At 46.4% G+C, this 21,485-nt stretch overlaps 1 long non-coding RNA gene across 1 annotated transcript in view; it reads right to left on the bottom strand.

Moving 5' to 3' along the window:
- LOC144164160 (uncharacterized) overlaps positions 1-21,485 on the bottom strand; it is a 103,668-nt gene that overhangs the window by 11,939 nt on the left and 70,244 nt on the right. Inside the window, exon 4 of the long non-coding RNA XR_013321087.1 lies at positions 20,844-20,945. This is a non-coding gene — a long non-coding RNA (uncharacterized LOC144164160). The remainder of the gene's footprint in view (positions 1-20,843; positions 20,946-21,485) is intronic.

Here is a 21,485-nt window from a genome sequence, read left to right as displayed (position 1 = left end):
TAAATGTTTTTATTGCGATTTAGGTTATACACTGCGATTTGTTTTTTAACTTTGTTAACTGTTTGGACGGCTTCTCATGACTTTCGTAGGGAAATTAACAGTGAACCCAATGAATAGCTAACCAATGAAGGGAAAATGTTAAGAAACTTCTTCGGTCAATATGTGGAAACATCTATAATGCACGAAAACTATAATGCTTCTACCACAGCAAATGCTTTCGCACTTTGCCACAAGGGTTTGTGTGCCGTTTTGTTTGTGCACGAGTGTCACGTAATTATATTTTTCCCCTAACATTTCGGGAAGCAATAAATAGTGCTCAGTTTAAAGCCAGGGCTCCTGCCTGTGTTTCCTTCTACTGTCTTCACTTGAAGCGCTTAAAGAAAATAATGAAGAATGTAGAATTTGTGATCGAGCCACCCGAACCTAGTCCAGGGCCGCAGTTCAATGTTCATATGCACTTCGCACTTCTGCAATAGGTTGCTTGCTGTAGGCGATTGCTCAGCGCAGCAGTCTCTTTTCGCAGCTATCCAGAGAGTATGCAGGGTTGAGGCAAAAACGTTTTGCAATATAGGCTACTACAGATACCCCTAACAACCGCATCTCGGCAGCCAATCAAGCCTTGATTTAGTGTCTCAAGCCTTTTCCACAGCTACAATCTGTGTCACAGCGTACTGGGTTCATGTTCTTTTGAACAACGAAAGTTATTGTTGTTAACCAGCAAACCATCAACAGGGATGTGAGAGCAGACGTCTCCAAAAACTGTAACATGACCTTGCAGCGGGCTTTTCTCAAGTTAAAATTGTTCTCAATAATGAAGTTTTCAAGTTCTCAAAATTAAAACGTTCTCACAGAAATAACGTCGCATCCTTCTTCTTCTTGACAACCATATAAAGAATTATTAAGAATATCGAAAAAGAATACTAAATGACAAGTGACCTTACAGTCGATTCTACACAAATTCGCTAATAAAACGGTGGGTGATATATATCGGGTAGATACCATTTTCGGGTAGAGACCAAATGGGAGACCATTTTCAATATTAGGAAATAGATTAGTGCCGCGCCAACCACACCATGCGGCAAAAACATCTTGTCTTGTTTTATGCGCTCTTATTTTGAAGACGAAATGAACAGTGGCAAGATTTAAAATAAATGCTGCAAAATTAGTCGCAAAGCCAGGAATTAGCTGCCAATGCTATTCGAATAAATTATCCGCCAAGAGTAGTTTCGAAACATTAGCTGTACCAAAAATTAAAAACTAGCGTTCTCCTTATGCGTTCGTCTGACGCCTAGAGGTATCTACGTATTCGGACTACAATGTTTGTGTTATGACGATACGTATGCAAGGCCAAGCCAAGAATCCGTACAGTTGCAGTGCCTGAGCGAATACCAACGAGTTAGTATGAAGTAATGCGCGTGAAAAAACAGAATACTCTGGGATTTCTAGAGATTGCGCGAAGGGTTAGTAGATCAACAAAAAGATTTCCTAAATTCCGGCGACCAATTTACGCTTCGATGTTTTTACGCACAAATAACAGAGGGATACCTTGACGGCGGCCCGTACCTTGACGGTGGCAATAACACAGCTTAAAGCATGAAAATCAGGGCTACGCAGCACACTGGGAGGGAAGGAACGATAATCCAGTGCGTGAAAGGGAGGGCGGTTAACCAGGTTAGAGTCCGGTTGGCTACCCTACGCGTTAGAAGAGGGAAAGGAGGGATTTAAAGACAAAGAAAAAATATAATTGAAAAGACGGGGAAAAAGTGCTTGAGGAAGAAAAAGAGACATATTAAAGGTTACTACAAAAACAAAACCATGGGCGGTAATAAAGGCTACCCTGAACGAATAAAGCAAATCAATGACTAGTTAAAATGGTACAGGGTGTCTCTACAGTCGTTCAAACAAGCATGTGTCCTTTAAAAACGAAGTAATGCTGTTGTATCCCCTTGGGACTGTGATGCGCAACACCTGCAACACAAAATAGTCTCCGCAGTTATTGGCTCGTTGTCGACTTTGAGGAGTACGGTTTACAGGTACAGTCTCTGCGTTGAAAACCGGACACAGTGGCACAAAAGGTGTTTTATTGTTTCGTACGTGGCACATACGTCACAAGCACGTCGGTCAGCTAGGCCGACAGTGAAGGAGTATGCTTTACTGAAAGCAAATACTATCCAGCGGGGCACAGTAGGATGGCATCCGAGCGTGGCATGTTAATGGGTAGGTGGCCCTGCAGGTCGGGGTCGAGGAAGTACAGGCGTAGTTTCAAAACTCAGGCTTATACCAAAGAGTAAGCGTGAGGTGATTTTGCGGGCGATGGAGCACACTGACCTTGCAGTATCAGGGCGCAATACCGGGATGTCAGCCAATTGGGTACTTCCAAGGGGTATAATGAGCCGCTTTGTCTGCACATTCATTCGCAGAAATGAAATGCTGCAGGGGCTTGGGAGCAATTAAAAAATAGGTTTGTGTCCATCCCTTACTAGGAAGTCATACTCGTGAAGAATCTCGGCCACAAGCTGTCCGTAGGGGCCGCGCAAAAGAGCAGACTGCAGACACTTGAGAGCTGTCCTGGAATAGCAGAGCAGGGCTCAGTTTAATGATAAATATTGGTTTAGGTGCAGAAGAGCCTCGCAAATAGCTGCGAGTTCGGGTGCAGTTGACATTGTTATATTGGACAGCTTGAATTTAATGTCTGCAGATCTGGCTTGCACAATTACAGCTCCAGCAGAAGTGGAGTTTATTAACGAGCCATCAGTGTAGACATGAATGCGGGCTTTTTAGGCTTATGTAAAAAGTACATGAAAAGTCGTTTAAGACCCGGTGGTGGCATATCCGGTTTCTTGGTTATTCCCGGTATGGTTAGACGAACTTATGGCTTTCACAGATTCTAAAGGGGTGAAGATGGTCGCGTCGCAGGTGTGTATCCTGAGGGAGACTCGGCGGGCACGACGACTATCTAAAAAGTGGATGCCCGTGGTTTCATTGACGGCAGGAGTGCAGGTGGTGATGAGGCACGCGAACGAAATGTCTAATGTGAGCCCGGGGTGCATCCTCTGCCACGTGTATTGTTATCGGATGATGTCTTGCGGTGCATGTGGTTGCCACTGTTGAGGCGCAACGCGGCAGACAAAGACGCGTCCAGAGACGCCGGGCTTGTATCGACTGAACTGCGCGTAAGTTGGTTTTGCTTGTATCGGACATACAGTACAGGCTGTAACATTGAATACCGAGAAGCAGGGCATTGTAAAGATCTAGAATTGAGCGAATAGAAAAGACTAACGTCTTTCCGTCCCCAAATTTCAGACATTGACCTATTCCATTGAGCCCCTTTCTCAGAGATGAGATTCGGGCTGTCCACGATAAGTCCCAATCGATAATGATTTCAAGAAAGCATTGACTCTTTGCGTAAGGAATAGGGTGTCCATTGAATCGATCCCATACTGCGACGTTGTTTTACGAGTAAATTCCACTGCTGCACACTCATCAGGGGCTGTTTCAAGGCCCTGTTTAAGCAAGAATGCGCATGTGTGAGTCGAAGCTTTTTCAAGGCATTCCAGAACCTGAGGACGTGAAACTTCCGATGCCCAGATGCAAATATCGGCATATATGGAGAGATGTACAGTGATTGGTATAACTTTTAGGTCCCATCAACGCGAGGTTGAACAATGCCGTGCTAACAACACTGCCGTGTGGGGCGTCCCGGAAACGTAGTGCTAGGATGTTATGCCGTCGGTGGCCTCAACACAGACATATCTTCTACATAGAAAACTTTGAATCGAGCTGTATGTTCGCCCATCGACTTCCGCATTTTCCACACTATTAAAAATGACTTAATGTACTACGTTGTCGTAAGTCCCTTTTATATTGAGGACAAGCGCTGCAAATAGACGTTTGAGCAATTTCTCGTGCTGCCGCAATATCACAAGGTTATTAACATTGTCGGTGGAATACGGCTTCGTGGGAATCCAGCCATACCGTTTGGGTATGGCTGGATTCCCACGAGGAATCCAAATGAGGATCGATATTGTGGTGCTCAAAATACCACTTCAGACAGAACAAAAAAATTGTTTTCAGTATTTGCCTAGGCAGCTTGCCAGAGCTGTACGGTGATACAATGCCTGGTCCAGCGGAGACTTTCCTGCTTTGAGAACTGGCACCAGACGGTTAGATGTTCACTTTTCAGGGTCGACGCCGCCTTGAAAGACTGGTTTATACGACAAAAAAGCTGTGACGGGCCCCTGGACCTATTTTGCACAGGGCGGCATATGTGGGACCGTCTGGTCATGGTGAAGATGTACAATGACAGAGACATATTCCAGCGTCGAGATGTTTCGTTGAAAACAACAGGTAAATACGGGAGTCCTGTGATGTTTGAACAACGCGTGTCTCATCTCAGGTCGGCAAATCTGGGCAGTTGGCGATTCTGAGCAAATGTCTGCCGCAACGTAAACTTTCAGGCGTTTCTGATGAAGTGCCAAAGCAATAAACGGGTGTCCTTGCTGCGTCGTTCTTCGTAGGCCCTTAACAGTATTCCTGATTTTAGACAGAGAGTTTCGAGTATCGAGTTTTTCGCAAAATGACTTAAATCGTTGTGCTTGCACTTGTGCAAAAATACGTTGATTTTTTGTGTGTTCTTTTGCCCCCCGAAAGATCATCAATATACATTGTACGCCAGTATCTCCGTTCCGCACGACAACAAATTTTTATTAAGGTGTTTTAACAATTCGCCGAACTACTTAAGTTGGGGATGTATCCTAACACAGCCGACAGGAACTGAATGCGTGCCGATGCTCCTGTCTTTTGTGGACGCTTTTCGCTAACGCCTTTAGGGTAGTTAACCTAGCCAAATAACGCATTCGCGTTAAAAGGCTGCGCGCATTCCGCCTGAAATATCTGGCACACCAAACTCGTAGCGTTGTATCCTCCGCTGTGCTAGGTATGACATTCTTGATGCCGAGAAAAGCCCTTCACTGCAGACGTCTTCCATTCGAGATTTCAACTGTTCCAGTCGATCGGCCGTATATTCCTTCGAAGCAAACCCTCAAGGCCTTCAGTCTTGACGTATGTCGGAAGATGATCGGTCCCATGGGTGTTGATATCTGCGAACAACTGAATGCTGTCAGCCACACATCTGGAGACCAAGGCCAAGTGCAGACAACTGCTATATGTTGCTCAACAAAAAACATTCGGCTTCCATCAAAACAAAGCTCATGTCGGCACACCAGTGAGAGAAGTCATTGACCTTTTCTATGATTCTCCTGGCTACTCCGGGGCCTATGGTGTGCATTGAAGTCTCCCGTTATGATGCAAGGTCCAGGGGTGTCTCAGATGATTTTTCTAGTCTCTTACCATCGAAGCTCCCGGATGGCGAGATATATACCACCAGTAGCATGAACGATAAGCCCTCCTTTCTCACCATGAGGAAAACATACTGATTACTGCCATGTAGCTGAACAGAGTGCATGACATATGTGAGTTCTCTTCGGATGAACACCAGTACTTTGCTCCACACGGCAGAAGGGATTAACGAAAAACTTTCATATTCAGAAAGTTTCGCCTCCTTATTTTTGTGGGGCTCACAAATGACGATGTGGGGGAATGTATTTATGACCACAAACTGTAGAAAATCTCACAAACGAAGTTTCAGATTTCTCGCATTTGATTGTACTATAGTAGAGCGTTTAACATCCTTCCGAAACAGCATCTCAGAAAACCCCAAAATGACTGACTCCAGGCTCAGAAGCTCTCAAGTATGGTTTCGCAGAAGATTTGAGCTATAGAAGCAAGGTAGGACCGGAGAGCTCTGAAGAGGGCTTGCACAACGCTGGAGTAGTCATCTATATTGCCTTTCCTAAAAGGAACACGATGCACCCTTACGTCTTCGGCATATTGATTACAATCCCGTTGCACATCAGGAGGCTGGAACTCTCAATTGCGATGAACTGCTGTAGTGGGAAGGTCCCGTTGTTCTGGTTTCTCACTTGTCTCTTTTGCACAGCTTCGCGATGTGGCAAAAACGTTGACCCTTGAAGCAGCGCGAAGTGGTCTCCGTGTAACCGGATGCTGCGTGCCTTGTAATCCCGACGTAGAACAATGTCAGACGTACTGTGTTTGGCGCGAACGAGAGCACCAGTGCATGAGATGGAGTGTTTTTCCAGTTGTGAATTGAAGAGCCAATGCGCCGTATACGTGTTCTCACGTGCAGCACACCCTGAGGCCGATATAGCCCATAAGGTCTTCCTCCGTGTACCACTTGTGAATACGTTTAATGATACACGTGTTCTTTACGTAGGAGTGGGCCAGGCGGGCAGACACAGCTATACCCCCTACCCGGTAGCATCTCAGCAGGGTATTCACCGCCTTCGCATGGCCACGTCGAGAGGCAAGGGACCCTGATCAGTACACCTGCTGCGAACTGGGCCTAGCCCAAGAGAGACTCAAACGCTGCGAAGTGAGTGATTGGGTTCACCTTTCTGAGTACCTGTTCGCTTTTAGTCGGGGAAACAACCACAGATATGCCAAGGATACGCCTGTTATGGTGACTGACCAGCGTGAACTATTCCTCATCCGTGTCATTGATTTAGGTGGCGAGTTCTCCTTCCCCCTCAACCGTAGTATTGTATCCTGGGGAAGACGTTTTATAATCAGTGTTCTCGTCATCGTCTGGTGCCGGCGGCACGAACAGTGAGTCCTCTGGAGAGGCAGCCATGCGCTTATCAGCAGTTTGGGCCATGGCGTGAGCTGCACTGGCAGCGTCACTCCGTCTTCGGTGCTCTTTCAGGGCGGGGAACTCTGCAGACGACCCAGGTGACGCATACGGAGAAAACCTTCGTAAACGGGCAGCCGAAATGATGGCTGAATACATGAGTTACTACAGAAAAAAACAGACAAAATACCAGGCAGTTAACACACAAGCTCCTTCGTCGTCGTTTTCAAAGAGCACTGTGACAGAGCTTCGTGTGCTCGTGTGCATACTTTGTTGTTTTTATCTCAACACTGGGACTGAGAGATAAAGATAAGGAATTAAAAACAAGGGCAAGAAGGCACCCTCGCAGGGCGAAACAGCGAACAGGTACTGGACCGTAAGCTTCCTAATTACAGCCAACTGAGTTGTGCTGTTCGCAAACCACAAGAAAATTGCGAAAAATACGAATTCTTACATTGACTTATTGGAATAATTGCAGTAGGCATGAGTAACTATTTGTGTCAAACGCGTTCCCTAAGTATATCTAAACAAGTAGAACTCACGACAGGCTAACCTATGCGCACACTAGCATGGAATGAGCGATTAACACGTTAGCTTCAGTACTGCGACTACGAAGTGAGTACTATTAAATTGAATTCGTCATAGAAATCGTCGACTGCCTATAACGATGCCGAAATTAGGCTCCCAGCCTCTCAAACTCCCTGGTATATCTATTACTGTTCTCAAACAGCCTAATTAGACACTTTTTTTCAATTGTGAGAGATTGCCCAACGGCATACAGGAAGGGCGAAACGTACAACATTGCACCACTTTCATGCAAGAATCCAAGAAGAACTCATTGGTGGGATCCCCGTATTCAACGCTTAAGATCGCTATTATTCCACGCATGTCATAAGGGTATGTACATGTACCCCTCGTATTCTCTCCCCAATATTATTAAAGGACATTTCATGAGTCATTCCCCGAAACTAGTTCATTTTACTCTGTGCTCGTTGGTGACCAGGGAACTGTTTCACATATGCTGCAGGTGATACAGAATCCTGAAACAAGCAGAAGCTCTTGCATTGAGAACTAAATGATCGTAACAAGTAAATCAAACACAGGTGTTTTCGCGGCGAGCAGTCTATTATGCGATGTTGTTCAACTTTCATCAAAGTAATTGTCTCAACTTTTTTCTCTACCCAATTTCTGCTGCAGGCACCCGTGTAGGAAGGTGAAAGCTCTTATGTTTACAACTGCACTGTAAACAACTCGTGCCTACAGCAGAGAGTGAAGCAACAGTCTCGCCAAAACAGCACTGCACAGAAGTTTTGCGATATAAAACACCAGCTTTAATTACACAAAATTAAGAACAGAACATGAAAGACACGCCAATTGAAGGACCACTTTCTTACAGAACTGCGGGACCAGCGGTTGTTGGCTTGCAGTCGTGAACCACAGTTAGTTGTTAACCACCGTCTTCTTGCCTGACGATTGGGAGCTGCAAACTTAGCTACTTGAAATATATTTAAAAATTTTGAAGAGTGTAATTGTCCGGTGATCGGTATTTACAGTTTTCTGAGCACCTTCAAAGTTCTGCTCGTTAGGCTTCTTTTACAGAATACCATAAGCTTAGGCTAACCTAGCTCGTTTATGGTATCTATATATAAAGTGTAGTGGGATTTATTCAGAGCGCCAACTAAGCTGGATGATCAAGCACGGAGGCCGAAGAACCTCGAGCAGCCGAAGAAGCGGGCGAAGCCAAAATTGAACTTGATCGCGCTGGTAATGTTGCGCGCATGATGCGTAGGGATTGTACGTGGGGGTTGTCCTAGTTCAGCTTGGATTCCGACATGTGCTTGAATCTCGGGACCTTGAAATCTCTTCTTGGTTACAAAAGGAACATTTCTTGTCTGATCACGTTGCTGACGTTGGCCCCGTTTTAATGGGAACCGCCATATGTATGTTGATGTCTGCGACCTGCGAGGAGGCAACAAATGATTCGGGAACATATGGTTACCTTAATTTCTTTTAAAAAAGTGGCCGGTATCGTTGCAGTCTTGTTCCTAATAAAGTTACACGTATGATAGCAGGCAGCGGCTACAAATGTGTTTGGGTGTTTGTTGATCGTATGTTTGCAACGAATCAAATTTTTCCACCCAGCTGAAAGCATATAAAACAGAGACTACCAGGCCTCGCAGAGAAAGTATGCCATTTGGAGTGGTAGAACCAAAAGCATGACTTTTTTCTGATCGGTTCTACAACAGCCCAACTTGTAAAAAATGGTCCACGCGCCGAATACCGTAAGTTCTCCATCTCGCAATATTCTGAACATTCCGTCATGCGTACATGAAGCTGACGAGTGTTTATGGTGACTTACACTACGAGCAAAATTCAGGAATGCTTCACCAGGCTGAACTCGCTTATAATTGGACGGACTGGAAAAAACCCTGGGGGCGTACATGGCACTCACAGTTCGCCTCTTTCACGTTGCTAGCTTTCAGTCAACCTGGACATTCGCAAGTTCATACTTCTATTATCTTGATTCTTCAGGTGTTTAGTTGAATAATGAACAGACATACAGAAATTATTTAGGCGCAAACTTTTGGTGGCTCATCAAACGCAAAAAAAAGCCAGAAGTCCTCGCCGGAGCTGTGTCAACAAAGATGAAACCAAATTAGCTCCTGATATAAACCAAATAAATTACCACATGTAGCTTCATGCAAAATTACAAGTGTCTCTAGCTTTAAAGTCGGAACAAGAATGATCCTGATATGGGCAATTGACATGCGTAAGTGAGGGCACATGCATAGAACGGGTGCACATAAACGAGATCACCGTAAGCGAATTGCAGACTGGGGTAAACCTGCCATGTGAATTTCAAGCAGTTCCTACAGTGAAAAGACTCGTCAAATGACAGAGAAATGACTTCGTCACAGAAGCAGAGTTAATATCGCGTGACGTTGTCTACGCTGACGCGCTGTTTTTGCAAGCGCCTTTTGCAGAGGTTTGTCAGAGATTTTGTCCAATATTGCCAAAATTAGAGCAGCGCTTGACTGGGTATCTCCCGTATATGTGCAAAACACGGCATTTTGAACACCGATGACAATTTTCTATCCTGCTTTGATTGGCAATCGCGACCAAGTTGCTGTTGAGTTCAATCTTAATGTATGATGCTATCACGGTGGGTCAAACGTCACGTTAATGATGAAATCAACTTGTTTCTGCTCGCTGCAGCTACCAAACCACTTGTATTTTGCTATCATTCTATCGTGCTAATGATTATTGACACTCATGGCTAATCACCGACATAGATACCGACCCCGACTGAGGGCGAATACTTCCGCCAGAAAACCCATGGATTACTGTTCTAAAGAAACGCGCCAAACCTACCGCTGCTACCACCACGACGTGACCGCCTGCACACCCCTCCAAACCAAGATAAGGCGCCGTTTCTCGAGCCCTCTCCCCTGGAGCATCGGACATGTCTGCACGTCTACCACCAACCAACTACATGGCGATCCGAAGCTCTATCCGAAGCTCTATCAACCGAATGTGAGATCCTGCGCCAGACTTGATACCAAGCCGTCTCTGTATCGGTATAACCTACTCTGAATGTACTTGTTACAATCGCTGCGAATCCCGAGCTTGCAGTAAGGCTCAGCAAGATACAAGTAGAAATTTTAATGTCGACCTGCAACATTTTACGTATATGATACCACCACCGGGAACCTGATGCGATTCCACCTCTACGAGAAAACCACCGCCGGGAACAATGCTCATGCATGACCTTGACGATTCGATAAAGAAGTTAAACCCAGGGGCTCCTACAAGACAGCTGCACAACCCTCCTACACGCGCGCATCCTTGGCAAGCCCACTCCATGCTTTTCACGTTCTAGGGGATTCTCGTGCGTTCTTCAAGAAGAGGTGCAGTACGCTTCTCCACGGCCGACGTTTTCGCCACTCCCTACAATTGTGTTGCGGGTGAGATGAATTGGGGCACCCCATGGACGTGTGCCCGAATCCCGTCAGACAAGAATGCCTAGACTGTGGACAACCGACTAGGTTGAGCGACCATGTATGCACCCCTAAATGTTGACTCTTCTCCCAACCCCATACCAAGGCCGGTAAAGATAGTCTACGCGGCCTAATTCTCAACTCGCCGACTGGCACGAAGTCCACACAAGCCACCGACAAAATAAGCTGGTCTGCTCTTGCCCCTCGCGCTCTGACTGCTGAACTCCCTGCTCAAGGCGGCATACCAAACTCTCCTCTGTTATCTTCAGTCATACATCTTCCAACCACCGTCCCCCGGCACCCCTCGGCGTGATAAAAAACCTACAATAAAATTTCAAACATCTACACCGAGTAGAAGCTATTGAAGCGGAGCGAGCGCCACGGTCCCCACAAGCCCGCCTGTCTCGCGATTACCCCTCCCTTTACACAAGCCAACGTAGACAAAATCCTCGACGCACAATTTCCGGCAAGCATCTTGCCACAAGTCGAGCAACAAGTACAACAGTTTATCGTATACCTCAACAAATTGGTGAACTCCGCAAATTACCCTAAATATCATTTCAGAGCAAATTACCTTGCTCCAACGAACCGTAGTTTAGGCCACCCACCTGAGGCAATGACGACTAAGCCTAAGACCAATAGAACCGCAACGCAAGTACTCCTGAACACCTAGAAATGAAACTGCTATTTGTTCAAAAGCAAAAAGCAGTCCTTGAACTATACATTTCCTCAAGCACACCGGATGACATTCCACTGCAAGAAACTGACAGCGCATGCCTCAGTCTTCGCGGTTAACATAGTTACACCACTCCTTCTCACAGTTGCACGACCATAGTCATCGCCACGTCCACTGACAACCCAAGTAATAATATAAATTCGTCATGCATCGACCACGTCCCATTCGAAATCCTTCCTCATAAGCCGGCAGCACCAAGCCTCTATACATTTAGCGTTCCCCCGAACCTTTATCCGCAACCTAACAACGCCTCAGCATTGTGGTGTGGCACATTCACAACAACCCATTACTAATGGCTACTCCTTGGAGATTTCAACTTACCTTAAGCTACATGGGGCTATCCCTATGCCTCAAAGATAGGCAATGGTCTTCTACAAATCCCACAGTACCACAACTTCACCCTTCAGAACGATTTCACCCAGCCGACAGGTCTCTGCTCTAGAGTGACCCAGACACGACAGCGGATCTGAACTTTAGACGGAAAAGCACCAACCTTGTGCGAAATTTGCGACCTCATACTTTAGGCAGTGAGCACTACAGCACTACCCTCACCGTTACACTCACCATTAGCCATAGAAGGACGGGGTCAGCCCCGCTCACTGACGGAAATCGTTGCGCTAAACTAAACTTCCAACCATATGCGGTCCGAAAATGTAGAACAATGAAAGCAGTGACTCTTTTTTCTAAAAAACTACCACACTAATAAAATCACGCTCACGCAGGATCTCCAAGCAGTTGACTACCATCTCGGCCATCAAAGGACGGCGCGACGGTGCTTACGCAACCGATGGCACCGAAACTAACACAATGGGAAGCTCAAATGTCGTATTGCGCAGACTACACAAGAGACTGTCAAACTATCAAGAGACTAACCACTGCAAGCCCAAAACTGGCGCGCCTTGTGTCACCAAATGAATAACACTCTCACCAATAACAAAGTTTGTCACATCCTACACAACGTACTGCGTGAGTCCCCTTCCAGAACAGCCATTTTGCAAAACATCATGAGGCTTATCCCCAACCCTTGCACCCGCCTGATCAAGTGCTCTTCCAGATGTGTCTAACGTTGATTTGTCTCTTACTACCTCTGACACCTCCCTCCCAGCCGGACTATGCCGACACTCTCAATCCTCAGCTATATGGCCCTTTTACTAAGGCCGAGCTCACGCAAGCACTCATCCGGCTAATCCGCACAACAGCACTCGGACACGAATAATTAAAGTACAAACTACTTTGCAACGTCAAGCACGACCCCCTCGAATCTCTCCTTGTCTGCTACAACTACCACTAGACTAATGGCCCAGTACCAACGGCAGTTGCGCCTCGCAGATATCAAACCACTTTTCAGTCCTTATAATGCCACAATTCTTGACAACTTACGAGCAACCCCCCTCACATCCTGTGTGGGCAAACTTCTTGAATATCTAATCACCCGTCATGTAATTGACTTTTTTGAAGACACCAACTGGTTACCTCACAATATGTTTGGGTTTCGTACCCAAGTCTCCATGCAAGAGGTCCACCTCCAAATAAAGAACCCGTTATTGACCGTCTCAGGAAAGTACACCCCAGTTGCGTCTCTGCTTTCGATATGCGAGCTGCATTAGATAACGTACATAGTGACGAAAAGCGCAGGAAAAACACAGAATAAAGTGAGGAACTACACCAGACCAGCGCTTACTCGCAGCTGAGTTTTCTTGAAACAATGCAAAATCTCAGCACAGCTCTCCCTTCTTGCGCATCAGACCCATACACAGATCATCATAAAAACCAACGTCTTTAAAGAATGACAATCGTGGAAAATCTATTATCACACATGCATCAGAACAGTCGACCTTCCGATAATCATAACCGACAAGCATAACCGATCCTTATGAAGTCAAGAAATGTCAGCGCTTATTAAGTGGATGCTATTTTCAAGGTATCCAAATTCCTCTTTGAGGAGGGGCATAGCCGGGGCACTGACATAACTTCCTTCCTCATTAAGCGACAAGATAAACTAAAGCCTACCTCACCTGAGTAGTATCTTGGCGTGGGGGCTTAAATAGAACTTCACTATTTTACAGCAGAGGCACACACACGTGCTTCTTGCAGTGGGTCGACAGATGGGAACATGGGGTACGCTTCAACGTAGATGAATGTTCCCGAAGAGGAATGTTCAGGCACCTCCTGTCTGGCCTGTGTAAAATGTACCACAACCGAACACGATTGGGTAAACAACACCCTTCGCACATTTGACATATTCTTCACCTTGCCTTACCAAACACCATTCTGCTCGATTTGTCTTGCTTTTGATTGGCTTTTCTGGCAAAAGCCCCACACAAAGTACTCTATTGAGTGCCCAGAACACAAGCTTAACTTCGAACCTCCCAACAACCTTCTTCAGTTGGTGGCTAGCCGAATGTGGCTGTTGTAATAAGCGTTTTATCACGCGCACACTATACATATATATGAACGACTTCTGAGGGCGCACAAGCACCAATATTTCTATTCTTCTAGATGACATTAAACACAAAGGAACTAATTAAAGTAAACCTACCTGACGCTGACCTTAAGGAGATGTTTCCCTTCGGGTCCTCAATGAAGTATACAGCTCGGTCAATGATAACTGAAGCTTGTTTTTGTATATCATGACGCATACTCACTCCCAGCGGAAATTTAGCCTCTACACTAATCCTTGTTGCATGTGATACTTATGTTCATAGGTCGGCAGAACAGAAAAAACTCACTCAAACTCAACCACAATTTTTTTTATTAACGCTGTACTCAATCAAACTCAGACTCAAAAAGCTTGTCTGTTCTCAAAATCCCACATACTCACTCATCACCTATTTATTTGAAATCGTACTCACTTGTCTCAAACTCCTTTGTCCTCACGAGTATTCATACACAATCTGTACTCATGGGTTCTCCATCTATAGTCATGAGTACTCAATCAGTACTCACGAGTACTGAATCTTCTATGCTCATGAGTACTCAATATTTACTCATGAGTACTCAATTTGTATTCATGAGTACTACTCCCAATGCATGATGAGTACTCAATCTGTATTCATAAATACTCAATCTGTACTCATGAGTACTGCTTACAAATTCGCAACTCAATACTCAGTACCCCCGGGCACAATTAAGTGTCCGCGTCGATTGACGTCCGTTCGTATAAATATCACTATCTCCTTATTCGCAGTTGCTCGATGCTGGAGTTTCTAGTTTGCTGTTCGGGATACTAGAAACTTCGTTAAAGGGTGTTTGTCTCAATGAGGCTCGGTGAATATCAAATCGGCGTGTTTTTATGTGTGTGGTGTGGTATTCACCTCGTCGGACCTGAACTTGACAGCGTTTACGGCATTGCCTTAGTTGCGTCGCTTCCGTCGGGGGTTCGTGTTCCTGCAGCTCGTAGCGTGCTTAATGCATGTGGGAGCGTAGACAGCGGTTTTGCCTGCTGGTGAGCTGAAGCGTGCAGGGATGGCATAGTTCGGCGCGTTGAGGACGTTGCTTCGATTGAGGTGTGCGTTGCGTATGGTGCGGGAGCCGGTTGTCTTTTCGTTTTGCGTGGGGTGGCGTGCTGTTCTCGTAAGGTGGCATGGCGGATCGGTCAAAATCGTTCCGGCTCCATGCTCGCTTTCGCCATGGTAGCTTCGAAAGTGAAACCGTTGTGGTGGGGAAGTGGGCGTAGTTCGTCTCGTCCGTTCGGCCCGCATTCCTTGGCGTCGTAAGCGTCACTTCATCTGTAGGGCGTTCGATGCCTTCGTCTGGATCGGGCTCATTCATTGGCGTTCTTGCCATGTCCGTGTCGTCGCTCAAGCTCTCCTCCTTTGCCCGTTGTTTCGAGAATGCTAAAATCGCTATCTCTCCTGTACAAGCAGGCTCGAAAACGTTCCGTTCGTCCCGAGTCCGCTTGCTCGCGGTTTGTCGGGTTTGTCATGTGAGTCTCGAACGGAGCAGCGGGTGCCGGTGACCTTGAACGTTCCGGCTAAAACGTGCCGCAAGCGCTGTCCGTGTCATTGCTCGTTGACGGATCTACCTGCACGAGTGTAATGTCGTTCGCTCGCTGGATTTGGGCTAAAGCAGCGGGTGCCAAAGAGCTCGTACGTTCCAGTAGGGTTGAATCGCGTGCGCTGGGTTATTTGTTGCTTGTGGCAAGGTTGATTTCTGCGGTTGTGACATTCGCTAGCCAAGTCCAGATAGCAGAACCTGGAGCTGAGGATGTAGCAAATAGCGATTTCCTGCGTGTGTGCTGGCATGGTCGCGTTCCGTGCGCTTTGCATTTCGTTCGCCATGGTCAGCTCCACCGGTCCAAGTTGGATTTAGTTTGTCACCTCTGGTGCGTTTAGTGCGCTGTGCGTATCGTTTTTCCTGTTAAACTACCATTACATTGGTGTGCGGTCATTCACCACGTATCGTGCTTTCCGTCCGCCATGCGTCTCGCTCGTCGTTGCCTATCCAGCCATTCGGATGCGATGTTGTTGGTTTCGCGGACTGGGTCCAGGACAGGACGTGCGGAAAATGTACGTACTGGCCCCGTTGCGTTCCAGGCTTTCATCGTTTCGTTCGTGTACGTCTGAACTGGAAGAGCGGGTGCAAGGCACCTGGTGCTTTCTGGCTCATGCGAGCTGCGTACGTTGCACGCCTCGTTGCTCGTTGCTGGAAAGACCTTCGCGCGGGCGATGTGGCTCGTCGATTGGCCCGATGTCCGAGCGGCGTGTTTTCGTGATCTCGCCATTACCTGGGAGGGGTCACGTGACCAGGCAATCACAGTTTTGCATACTTGGTCTCGTTCGTGCGCGTGCCGCCGTGCATGCTGTCTGTGTCCGGATATCGTGTAGTTCAGACACTGTGGCAAAAGTGCGGGTAACTCTCGCCAGTTGTCTCAGAAAACTTTCTCGTTCTTCACGCAGCATGTCCTCACAAACAGCGCCGCCTGCAAGTTCCTCGGCCGTTTGTCGTCGTAAGTAGACTGATATATCGTTGGCACATTCGTTCGTTCGGAGAGCTGGCGACGTTGCTCGTTGCCAAATAGAAGACGCGAGACGATGTCGTCCTCACGGCCAGAGCAGGGCAGCCCTCGTAATCGTCGTGCGCTCACGAACTCCTGTTTCTTCGTTGAAGATAGGACCTAGCGTTCCGTTGAAGTCAGCAGTGGGTCGACCACCGTTGACGTGGGCTCCGTCGGTGCCCCACGTCTGCGTGCCGCACTCTCGTAGTCGTGGTGCGGTTCATCCACGTCGTTCGTCTGTTTGTCCGTTCATCCTCCCGTGGCCTCAAATCCTGATCCTGTCCACTGCGCCATGTTAGCTACGTCGTGGCTCGAATGAAAGGCTAAACAGGAAAAATTTTAAATGTTTAGCTAATCAAAAATACTGAGGTCACATATACATCAGGGCAAAGGAGGACGGGAAGGGGACCAAAGTTGCCAAATATTTTAGCGCTCTCGAGGCACATCGTGTCGCTAAACTTCCATCAGCGTGTTTTTCTTTTACCATTGTCATTGTTTGCTTTTGATTTCAATATTGTGTGGAAAATTCTTTTATTAGTGAGAATAAGTTTTCATCGGTCTTGCGAGGTCAAACCAAGCCTGTATGCACGCTTTAGAGAAAAAATTAATAGTAGGACACGATCTTCCATCGACCATATCGGCTACATCCAACCAGTAGCCTCAGTTACGGTTGACGCAATGTTGCATCATGCGAAGTGGTACAGCTGACGCAATGTTGCACCATGCCATATTTTGTCATCCTCGGTAGCTCTTCGAAACACCTGCTAGGCAAGTAGTCCTTCCGAGTGACTGATTGGTGAGCACTCTTTCTGCAACTTCAAAATTACTCTTCTGACACCCTGTGGAAGATGACCACTGCCTTTAAATGATATGAGATAGTTTTAGCTGCCCGTTTTTCACGGTCCGCTCCGCTCCGATAGCAAGCGGGAGCACCATTGCGCATGCGTGGCCCGCTTGGCCGCAAACGGCATTGGCTCCGGTTGCGCTGAGCGTGCCGCCGATACCGGAGCGGACCGTCGAAAACGGTTAGCTAAAACTCTCTATTATTGAAGCCGAAAAACGATAAGTGATCATTGTACGATTAACGTGGTCTTGTGTTCTATTTGGTGTTGTTCTTTTGCGGGAAGAAGATGTGGAACAAATTTCCGGAGGAGGAGTTGTAACAAAAACAACGAAAGAGCGGTCACCACGGTATAAAAGGCCTAAAATTCGAGGTATGCACAGTATGCGGATTCGGACCGTGGAGGTCAGTGAAAAAGTGTTGCGCTGACGATTGTTTGTATGCTCTGCTATGGTTGCCTGCAACACGCACTCAGCGGATGACCTAGTGATAGCGCAAGGTTTTATTATGCCAGAGAGTTTGAAGGGCCACTTACATCGGCCCCAGCAAGGATTTTTGTAACGTGACCTATCGCTGCAAGTACTGCAAGAAAAATGTATGGGGTAGGAAGCTGCCATGTATAGAGGGGGTCGGGATATAAGTTGCAATAATAAATTATCTTTATGACCGACACTGAGAGACAGACAGACAGACGGACAGAAAGACAGGGCAACATTTTCGCAACCAAGTAGCCAAAAAAAGACTATCTCCTTTAAAATTAGCTGCAAAGAGAGGCTGCCGACACTGTTCGGCATGCTGCGAACATTGCGAAACCGTACCTCTCACCGCCGCGGCCAGCCCGCAAAATAAGAGATAAACACAAAAACGCAAACGGGATAGCGCGCGAGAAGCCTTATAGGGAGGTCCCGCCGGTAGAAAGGGAGAGGATAGAGGCGCTACGCATCGTGATGTTTGTTTCCGTTCAAAGCCCAGGAAAAACCCACACAGGTCTGAATTCAACTACTCATTATTGTATGCGTGTGTGTGTTGTGACAGTGCGCCCGACACAAATTCGCTGCGCCCGGCGACGTGCCGACGGCGGAGTTGATTCGCGCCGAGGTCAAACCGCCCGAAGCACACTTGCTGCAACTTGGCGGGAAAGGCGCCGCCGAGTCTGCTCTCACTTCCACATCACGACGGCTGGACGAAATCATGCCTGGGAAAAAGGACCCCCGGCAGACACGTAGCAAGCAGCGCCTGGAGACGGCGCCGCTGAGTCGCCTTCACTTTCCCTGTCGTGGCGGCCCGGCTGACGCAATCGATTCGTCTCCATTTGCTGGATTCAAACTGCAGCCAGTGATAGCCCCGATTGGAGGCATTCGAACTGCACGCAGCCGCAACGGAACTTCAGGGGTATAACACCAGCCCAGAAGCAGCTGTGCTGCGGCGGCATCTCATCGGAGGCGCTCAGTTGAGAAGTGCTATCGCCTTTGTCTTAGCTACCTGTATATACATGCTGCGTTTGTATATATTGTATATAAACATAATAATATATTTGTAAATATAAATAAAATTGTATAAATATATAAATATAACTGCGCCATTTAACACGTGCCGTAGAAACAGAGTCAGTGCGGCTGCACTTCCCGCCGGGACCTCAGCCCCTCGCTTTTGCCTTTTCGCCGCGACCCCTTAGCGAATGACTGCAGAAAAGCTCTAACTGCGCCAGACAGAGACAGGGAAAGAGGGAGGCACAGTTTTCGTTGTCTGATTTTACCATCCTTAGAGTTAAGCTGCACAGCGGCACCGCTAAATGTTTGCGACTCCTAGGTGCGCGTCCAGACTCGAGTTCATGATAGAACGTGTTTGCACTACGGTACTCACGAGTGCATGCACTCAAAAATACAGTATTCATGAGTATTGTCCCCATGAGTACTGTGTATTCACGAATAGTACTCATGAGTACTACTCATGAGTAGTGTGTACTCATGAGTAATCATACTCATGAATACTCATTCTTATACTCATGAATACTTTACTCATGAGTTCTCATTCTCATGAGTAGTGTACGCATGAGTACTGTATTCACGAGTAGTGGACTTACCCCTGTACTCACTCATCAGCGTACTCACTTTTTCATGTGGGTGTGTACTCACTCATTATCATACTCACTCGTGAGTTTAAGTACAAATGAGTACAAAAGAGTGTACTCACGAGTGAGTACGCCTACCTATGCTTATGTTTGCCCGTTCGCGTTGCAAAAATTTCTCATTTATTACCAACTGTTTCACGACTATTCACAAAGAACTCGTCTCCCCTATTTCACAATTTGCACCTATCCCGCTTGTTGTAAAATGTGCTGTGATTTTATCCCGCCACATCAACAGCATAGAAACCTCAGTCACTCCCTCTTGTGGGTGTCCTTGGTCTTAAAGCGGCCAAAAAGACAAAGTAAAACCTGAGAAAACTATAAAAAACTACGCTTTTGTAACTAAATTAGCTTCATACACGAAGGAATTTATAGTCTTACCCCGCCCAGAAAAAACGCCCAAATATTCCAAAACCATCACACTCTCCTGGAAAGTGACGAAATGCGAGTAGCAACGACGCAGCATCGGCCAGAACAAAGAACAGAGTTAGAACTGTGTTAAGTGGAGCAGAGCATAGAAGGGATGCGATGAAACGGAAATAGAAGCCCCGTACCGATAAGATAGTAGTGTCACTTGACGGTGGTGCAAATGGGTAGCTGCCCAAACGGCTTGCCAGAAAGGAACTCGCGAGTACCACTGCTTCATCCGTTTCCCCAAATATGTAAAGGATTTCTTGAAGATAGTAGCATAATCGGTGTCTGTGTTATTCAGTAAAAATAGGCCAGCATTCCGAATCAGCCAAAGTTGTTTCGTGTTCATGGCCGATATAAGATTATAGTTTACAGGGCACATTTCAAATTTAAGTGAATAATTTTCACATAAACGGCAACGTAACGGCTGAATGTACCAGTCTCCAATAGCTTCTGTAAGAAAGGTTCAGGCCATGCTGCCACGTAAGTATTTAATCGCGTTTGCTGAAGGCAGTATTTCATCAAACAATTTTCTGTACAGAAGTGTATTCGGGTTATCTTTGAAATTTCAAATTTTGGGAATTGCACGCGGCGAAGTTGATTATGGGCTTTGAGGCACACCGTGGAGAGGTACTCGGCAGGAATTTTAAATACTTGGTACTGGTGAAAGTGTACCGAAACCCGGCCAAACGGGCATTTTCATTTTCAAATCCACTGAGAACGTCGGTTGCCTAGTCAGAACCAATCCTGAAAATTTTACTACACACCTGTAATAAAAGAACTCTAAACTAGCGAAATAAAAAAACTGACTTCTACTGCTTAGCATCTTCATAATCCAGCACTGTAAAGTTTACCCATTGCGTAAGCTAGTGGATCTAAGCTGTAAGTTGTACAGATTCTGGATTATGTATGCAACTCATATTCTCACTAGCCCGCCTAATTTGTTTAAATATTGTTTCACTTCCTTTTCAGTCAAAAATAATGCGACCCTCTAATCTAGGGTTTAGTAAATTTGGCGCTTGCTTACCGTTCACCTTGGGTTCATAAGAAAGTGCCTGTACAACAGTGCAGTTCTCTTCAATGTATAGAAACCTCCATTTAGGTGCTGGGACACCGTATCCGGGCTCAACTGTGGAAGTATTCGTGTGGGAAAAATCCATTTAGCATTCTCAATTTCGCAAGATACGTTTTCGCACTCTGAGAGTTGCAATGCGTATTTACAAACTCAGTATCACACTCAGCAGAATAAGAAGTTTGTACTTCAGATGTCACAAAAAAATACAGCCGATGTCTACAAAAAATGCTGGCAATATCACCAACACGTTTCTCTGCAAGAAAATGCTGGGACGGAGGTAGAGAAAACATAACACAGCGAAAAATAAACAATTTGCATGAGCATTGGGTTGTGGATGGCAAGACTAGAGCATGCACGGGTGACCGTAAATGCGCCAGGAGAAATTGACAATATCCCAGTTGAGCTCTTTCTAGCGTAGGCAGCTGGCTCTGATATATACAGGAGGCGAAAGAAAAAACGTAATGAAAGCGCGGAAGAGGAGAGATTGAGCAGACAACCAAAGTGATGGTAATCTAAACTGTCAAGAGGCCCAAGGTGGTCTATGCGTTTTATCTGGGAGCCAGTACTTTGCCTAAGCGATTCGTAAATGCTATC

This window comes from Haemaphysalis longicornis, unplaced genomic scaffold (genome assembly GCF_048455015.1).
Source record: "Haemaphysalis longicornis isolate Haplotype H1 unplaced genomic scaffold, Haemaphysalis longicornis Haplotype H1 scaffold_13, whole genome shotgun sequence".
NCBI classification, from domain to species: Eukaryota; Metazoa; Arthropoda; class Arachnida; order Ixodida; family Ixodidae; genus Haemaphysalis; species Haemaphysalis longicornis.
This window is presented reverse-complemented; position numbering and strand designations above follow the sequence as displayed.